The sequence below is a fragment of the Macadamia integrifolia genome, chromosome 6 (genome assembly GCF_013358625.1).
Source record: "Macadamia integrifolia cultivar HAES 741 chromosome 6, SCU_Mint_v3, whole genome shotgun sequence".
Classification (NCBI taxonomy): Eukaryota; Viridiplantae; Streptophyta; class Magnoliopsida; order Proteales; family Proteaceae; genus Macadamia; species Macadamia integrifolia.
Genome location: NC_056562.1, coordinates 38,380,871 through 38,387,819, shown reverse-complemented (window position 1 = coordinate 38,387,819; position 6,949 = coordinate 38,380,871).

Below are 6,949 nucleotides of genomic sequence, written 5' to 3'. Positions count from 1 at the left end.
CGGCTGATTGCGAATTGCTACACATCACTTATTGCTTATAAGTAGGTTTTTCTAGTACTTCAAAGTATACCGAGCTTGCGCAGTCACTGAATTCCGCTGTAGCTAGTTTGGAGAGGGCATCTGCCACTGTATTTTCTTCTCGCGGGACTTATACCATTGCAAACGTGCTGAAGCCAGTGATCAGATGATGAGCTTCTTTCAGATATTTGGCCATTCTCTATTCTTTGGCCTCATATTGGCCCTTGACTTGGTTCACAATTAGCTGTGAGTCACTATGTGCGACCGGGTCATCTGCCACAATAGCCTTTGCCAGTTTGATTCCCACTATCAGGGCTTCATATTTTGCTTCATTGTTTATCGCGGGGAAGGCGAATTTGAGGGCATATTGTATCATAAATTCCTCCAAGCTTTGTAGCACTAGTCCCATGTCACACCTTGTTGTGGTGCTGGATCCATCAACAAAGAGTTTCCACTTTCTGTTCGGCTCGGCCTTTGCTGTTGTCTCTTCTTCAATTTGTGTACATTCCACCAAGAAATCAACCAGTGCCTGGCCCTTAATTGCACTTTTTGGTCAAAATTCAATGTTGTGATCACTTAACTCGATAGCCCAGCTCACCATACGTCCTGCTATGCTAGGGCTGTGAAGTGACTTCCTCAGTGGTTGATATGTCAGTATAGCTATGGTGTGTACTTGGAAGTAAGGCCTCAACTTCCTGGTTGCCATGATCAATGCTAATGCAAACTTCTCAATTCTCAGGTACCGTGTTTTTGCATCCAGGAGTACATGACTCACATAGTAGATGGGCTTCTGGGTCTTTCCCTCTTCTCTTATGAGAACTGCGCTAAAGGCTATCGAGGAAGTAGTAAGATAAAGCTACAGCACCTCTCCTGGCTCTGGCCAGCTCAGCAGAGGGGACTTAGTCAGGCAGGCCTTGATTTTTTCAAAGGCCGCTTCGCATTCCTCTGTCTAGCAAAATTGATGGTGTCTTTTTCCTCCTTTCGGTAGCTCAAAGCAGGGAAGACACTTGTCTCCAGCTCAGGACAGGAACCTGTTCAATGCAGCCAGGCACCCTGTCAGCTTCTGAACTTCGCAAATGTTTCTTGGTGGGAAAATTTCTTGAATGGCCTCAATTTTGGAGGGGTTTGCCTCTATTCCTCTTTGCGATACTATGATGCCCAGGAACTTCCTAGAGGTCACTCCAAATGTGCACTTAGTAGGATGTAGCCTCATCTGATTCTGTCGTAAAACATTAAAGGCGTCCTTCAGATCTAGCACATGATTAGTGCCTTTTGCACTCTTGACTAACATGTCATCAATGTAAACTTCTATGTTTCTTTCGATCTGGCTTCGGAATATTGTATTCACCATCCTCTATTAAGTGACTCCTGTATTCTTGAGGACAAAGGGCATTGCGGTGTAGCAATAGTTGTCCTGAGTGGTGAGGAATGCAGTTTTCTCCTTATCTTTCGCCTTCATCTTTATCTGGTTATAACTGGAATATGCATCCATGAAGTCAGCATCTCATGGCCTACAGTCAAGTCTACAAGGGATTCAATCCTAGGAAAATGATAGTAGTCCTTGGGATAGGCTTTATTCAATTCGGTGTAGTCTATACAATTCCTCCACTTCCCGTTGGACTTCGAAACCATGACTACATTGGCTAGCCAGGTCGGATATTTTACTTCCCTCACAAACTTTAAAGCTAGGAGTTTGTCAATCTCTTCATTGATGATGGTGTTTCGCTTAGTCGCGAAGTTCCTACGCTTCTGTTGGACAGGCTTGAAGCTAGGGTTAACATCCAGACTATACTCAACTACAACCCTCTAGATGCCTGGCATATCAGAAGCCTTCCACGCAAAAATATCAGAGTTTTCACTGAGGAAGTTCAAAATTTCATCACGGCATTGGGAGCTCAGCAATGCTCCGAGCTGAACAATCTTTGACAGCTCAACCTCAGTAATTGGGAGAGTGAGCAGCTGTTCAACTAGTTCGGCTTAGTTTTGGAGGCTTTCGTCTCGACAATTGATGATTTCTACCATACATGCTAGGTCAGAGCATGGCTTCTTGACAGACTTTATGAAGTTGGCATAGCACTCTCGGGATTCCTTTTGACTGAACTTGCATTCCCCGACTCCGTTGCTAATGGGGAATTTGACTTTCATGTGCTTAGTGGACACAATCGCCCCAAGGCCATTGAGACCAGGTCGGCCAAGGACTACATTGTAGGGTGAGGCTATCTTGGTGACCAGAAAAGAAATCATGGTAGTAGCCGTTTGAGCTCCCTGTCCAATGGTTATAGACAGGTCAACCACTCCTTCTAGCTCTGTCGGTGTGCCCAAAAATTCGTATAAGGGTCCTGGGGCCGGCTTTAAGGCTCCAGTGCCAATCCCCAGTTTCATGAAGGCTTCGTAGGAAATGAGGTCAACAGAGGCTCCTGTGTCCATTAGGAGTCTGTGAAAGGGGTAGTTGGCCACCACTAATTGAACCACAACTACATCGTTGTGAGGCCAGTTCAACTCTTACAGGTCTCTGTCAGAGAATGTAATAGGTGGATCCGGTCTGGGGCTTTGACGGGTTGTTCCGTGATGCATACGAACCACGAGTGAGCTTTGGCTTTTTTGACTGATTCTGCCATGGGTTCGCCCATGATTATCAGGTTGGTTGGACCCACAGGTTGGTTATCGTAAGTTTCAGCTCGGTCCGTGGTCGGTTCCTTGGGAGGCTTGATCCTATCTTGGCTCGATCTAGCCTCATCTCTCCTAGGCTCGGGCCAGTTTCCACCATACTTCTGCTTCAAATACTTGTTTAGGTACCTCGCCCTAATGAGCTCATCAATTTCCTGTTTCAGAGACTTACAATCTTCAATGTCATGTCCATGGTCTGGGTGGTATCGACAGTACCGGTTGGGGTTCATCTCCTCTGGTTTAGCTGTCATTGGCTTGGGCCAGTGAAAATACTGCTGGTCTTGGATCTCTAAGAGCAAGTTTGTTCACGAATGGTCAAGCTCATATTGGTCGGGTTCAGTTGTGTCAAGCGACCGATCTGTTCTGTTCTTCTTCGGCTCGCTAGAATCATCCCTAGACCTTGGAGGCCTCCTCTTCTCCTTCTCTGATTGGTCACCCTTGTCAGTTATCCCCTGGTGGCTAGGACTTCTTCCATGTTGGCGTATTGATTACACTGTCTTAATAGCTCGGGCATTGTCTCTGGTAAGTTAAGGGCAAGAAATTGGACCAAATTAGGGTGCATTACCCCATTGCACAACATGTTATATGCTACTCCTTCTGGTAGGTTTTTTACCTCTAGCGTAGCCTTGGTGAATCGGGTAAGGAACTCCCTTATAGTCTTCCTTGCTCCTTGCCTTATGTTCATCACGTTTTGTGTTGTTTACTTCTGCTTTATACTAGCTTGGAAACGTGTGAGGAACGCTCTCGTCAGCTCTTCATAACTACAGATGGACTAGGGCCATAGGTTCGACATCCACACCAGCGCGACCCCTTTTAATGAGGCTGCAAAGGCTTGGTAGAGAATTGCGTTTGACCTTCCATGGACTGTCATGGTTGAACTGTAGTATAGGAGATGATCATAGGGATCTGTGGTGCCATCATATGCGTTGAAGATAGGTATCACAAAATTTAGGGGCAGCTCAGCATCTATCAGCTCATCGGATAGTGCATTATGAGCCGGTGTTACTGTTATGTCAGACGGGTGCCTTTGCCTCTGCATTCCTTCTACCCTCTCATTAAGATGCTAGATGCGGCTCTCCAGGTCATCCCTTCTTTCCTCGGCTCGGCGATCCGAGGAGCGACGTTCCCTTTCAGCTCTTCTGGGGCTTCTTCCTCAGTCTTAGAGCCTGCTAGACCGATCCTGACCTTGCTGTTGTGCACCTCTGGCCGGCCTAGGAGGCGAGGCTTGGTGACCTCCATGGGGTGGTGCTTCCCGAGCTATCCTCTGTGAGGAGTTCTCGCGTTCCTCTCCACACGGACACGCGCCTCTAATTAGCCTTTGCAGAGAGCACTGGCATCCCCTACCCTGGGTGGGGATCTATGGGCACCACGTGTCTCAGGACTCCGATTATGTGCGGAACAATGAGCCCTCCCATTCTGGTCAGAAAGGGGCCCTTGTTGGCGTCTCTCGGTGGGAGATCGGGGTGGCACCGAGCGAACTGTGCGTGATGTTTTGACCGATCCCCCCCTGGCTGTTGATTGGGGTGTGACACTGTTGTCAGGTGATTCTTCTCGGGGTCGCCTGTCCGGAGCTAACCTAGGCAGCTAAGCTGAGCCAGTGCGGGGCATAGGGAGAGCTGAGCCAAACTAACGTATGAAGTCCCATACCAGAGTGTTTGTTGCTAACACCTGTAGCTGCAGGCTCTGCATCTGTTCTTCCATATTTAGTTAAGTCACTCGGGATGATGGGCCTTGGCGAGATTGCTGAGGGTTTTGCTCATATTGATCTCCCTCTCCTGGGGTAACATCCTTGTCCGGCTAGGCTTGCTGGGGTCTTTGTGGAGGGTTCTCCGCAGGGACATTCTCCTAATCTGCCATTAGAGGTGGATGAAGATGTTCAAGTGGTAAATCGCGAGAGGATCTTATTCACGTTGTTGTAGAGGAAATGACCTTCTCACTCCATAATTGCATTGGCTCAAGGTAGCTTTTTGTAACAGCTTCCCACAGATGGCGCCAATCTGATGCGGTAAAAATTGACCAACCGATCTTCTTTACAGCTCCTGATGCTCCAGCTATCTGCATAGAAAAGAAAACAGGGGAAAGCCGGGTTGACCCAACAGGGGACTCTCCGTTGCCTAAGTCAGATCTTTCCACAGAAGATACTCAATAAAGTTTTCAGTCAAAAGAAGTGATCGATCCCCACAATGGAGGCTTACCTTGGTATTTATAGGCTACTGATGGAGTGGAGAAAGGGGGAAGTCCATGGAGAGTCCTACTGGGCGGAGTCCTTGAGAGGAACGACTCTTTGATGCTAAGAATATTCCAGATCCTAGGGTATACTAGGAGAATATTCCCCTCTTATCTCGGAAGTACAAGTCGTGGGAGGGGTGGATGCCTCTGATGGCGTGTAGTGGATAGAGTCTCGTCCTTGTGATCAGGGATTAAATTCCTTGAATGTAGGAGTGGATGAGAGCACGTTTTTGGGAGCCCTGCCTGATGATGCCAGGCCAAGGTGGTAGCTCGGGCTGATGGGGGCCGAGGTGGCAGCTTGGCCTGATGAGATGCTGAGGTGACAGCTCGGCCTGATGAAGGACCAAGGTGGTAGCTCCGCCTGATGAGATGCTGAAGTGGCAATGCAGCATTCGAACGCTCTTTGGTTGTGCCATGGTCAAAGAGATTTACCCTTATCAGTAAAGAAGGATTTTGATTTCAATATTTAGTTCAGTCATCTGATTTTTTGTAAAGTAAACATCAACTAGGAAATTGGAAATTGAAAACCTTTGTAGGTTCTGGTTTATGCCCTACATATCCAGTTTTTTAAAACTAGTACCAATACTAATAACCATCTTAATTTTTCTTATAGATGGGAGAGCTCAAAAAACTGGTTGAAGAGGGAAAAATAAAGTACATAGGATTATTTGAGGCTTCTGCTTCCACAATTAGGAGAGCACATGTTGTTCATCCTATAACAGCAATGCAATTGGAATGGTCATTATGGTCAAGGGATGCAGAGGAAGATATAATTCCCACTTGCCAGTAATTTATTTGTTGGGAATCTATTTATATTTTGAAACTTTTATCTGATCAACTTTCTTCAATTACTCAGGGAACTTGGAATTGGGATTGTCCCATACAACCCTCTAGGAAGAGGTTTCCTTGCACATGGTCCTAAGATTCTTGAAAGCTTCAGATAATGACTTCCGAAAGGTTTGTATTTCTTTATTTTTAGGGTTTTCTTTTTCGTCACTATGTCTGGTGAAGTATAACGCTTCATTATTTGCCATATGACAATACATGGTTAGTCCATGTGATAGAAGACCCCACATACATCTCAATGGCTTAATTTTAGTCCAAAGTAAGCAACGAAAGTTGATCAAACTCTGATTCAAAGTTTTAGTAAAATTACCTAAATGTCATCAAATGAGGATGAATAAAAAACACAAATTGCCATCTTTTGTAATTTTAGCTATTCTTTCTATTCATTTTAAGCTGAAATTGTACCAGGGAGATGCTTATTTGGTCCTCTATCACATGGACTAACCCATGAATTACCAAGTGGCAAATAATAAAACGTTATACTTCATTAGGCAAGAGGACCCTCTTCTTATGATGTACCAGCAATTCAAATAACTAGGCATAACTATACTTTGCCTTTTGTTGTAGTTATATCCGAGGTTTCAACCTCAGAATATTGAACATAACAAACGTATATTTGAGTGAGTAAATGAATTTGCTACCCAGAAGGGGTGTACTCCTGCTCAGCTTGCATTGGCATGGGTTCACCACCAAGGAAGCGACGTCTGTCCTATACCGGGGGCGACCAAGATTGAAAACCTTACTCAGAACATTGGTGCCTTGTCCGTGAAATTAACACCTTAAGAAATGACAGAACTTGATTCTTTAGCTTCATCAATTCCAGCTAAGGGTGACCGATATGCAACCAGAAGATTTACTTGGAAGGAGTCAGAAACCCCAGATCCATCAACATGGAAAGGTGAATGAATTGATGTTGTTTGAGATTCTATATATGTTTCTCCCATGAAGTTTGGAGAGCTTTTAAATTAATGGTTTCCTTCATCAGGAGATCTTGGCTTTCATATTTCATCAGTGAAGATGAGTATGAGGTATTTGATGTTTATAATAAGCCGTATTTTGCTCCTCGCATTGTTTTTAACGAATTGTAAAGCTGACCTTCTAAGAAATGCGTAATCCTTCAATGACTAAATATCAGAGTGAAGCTTTACGTTTTCCCCACTGGATTCAACTATATCTTATTGTAAAGGGC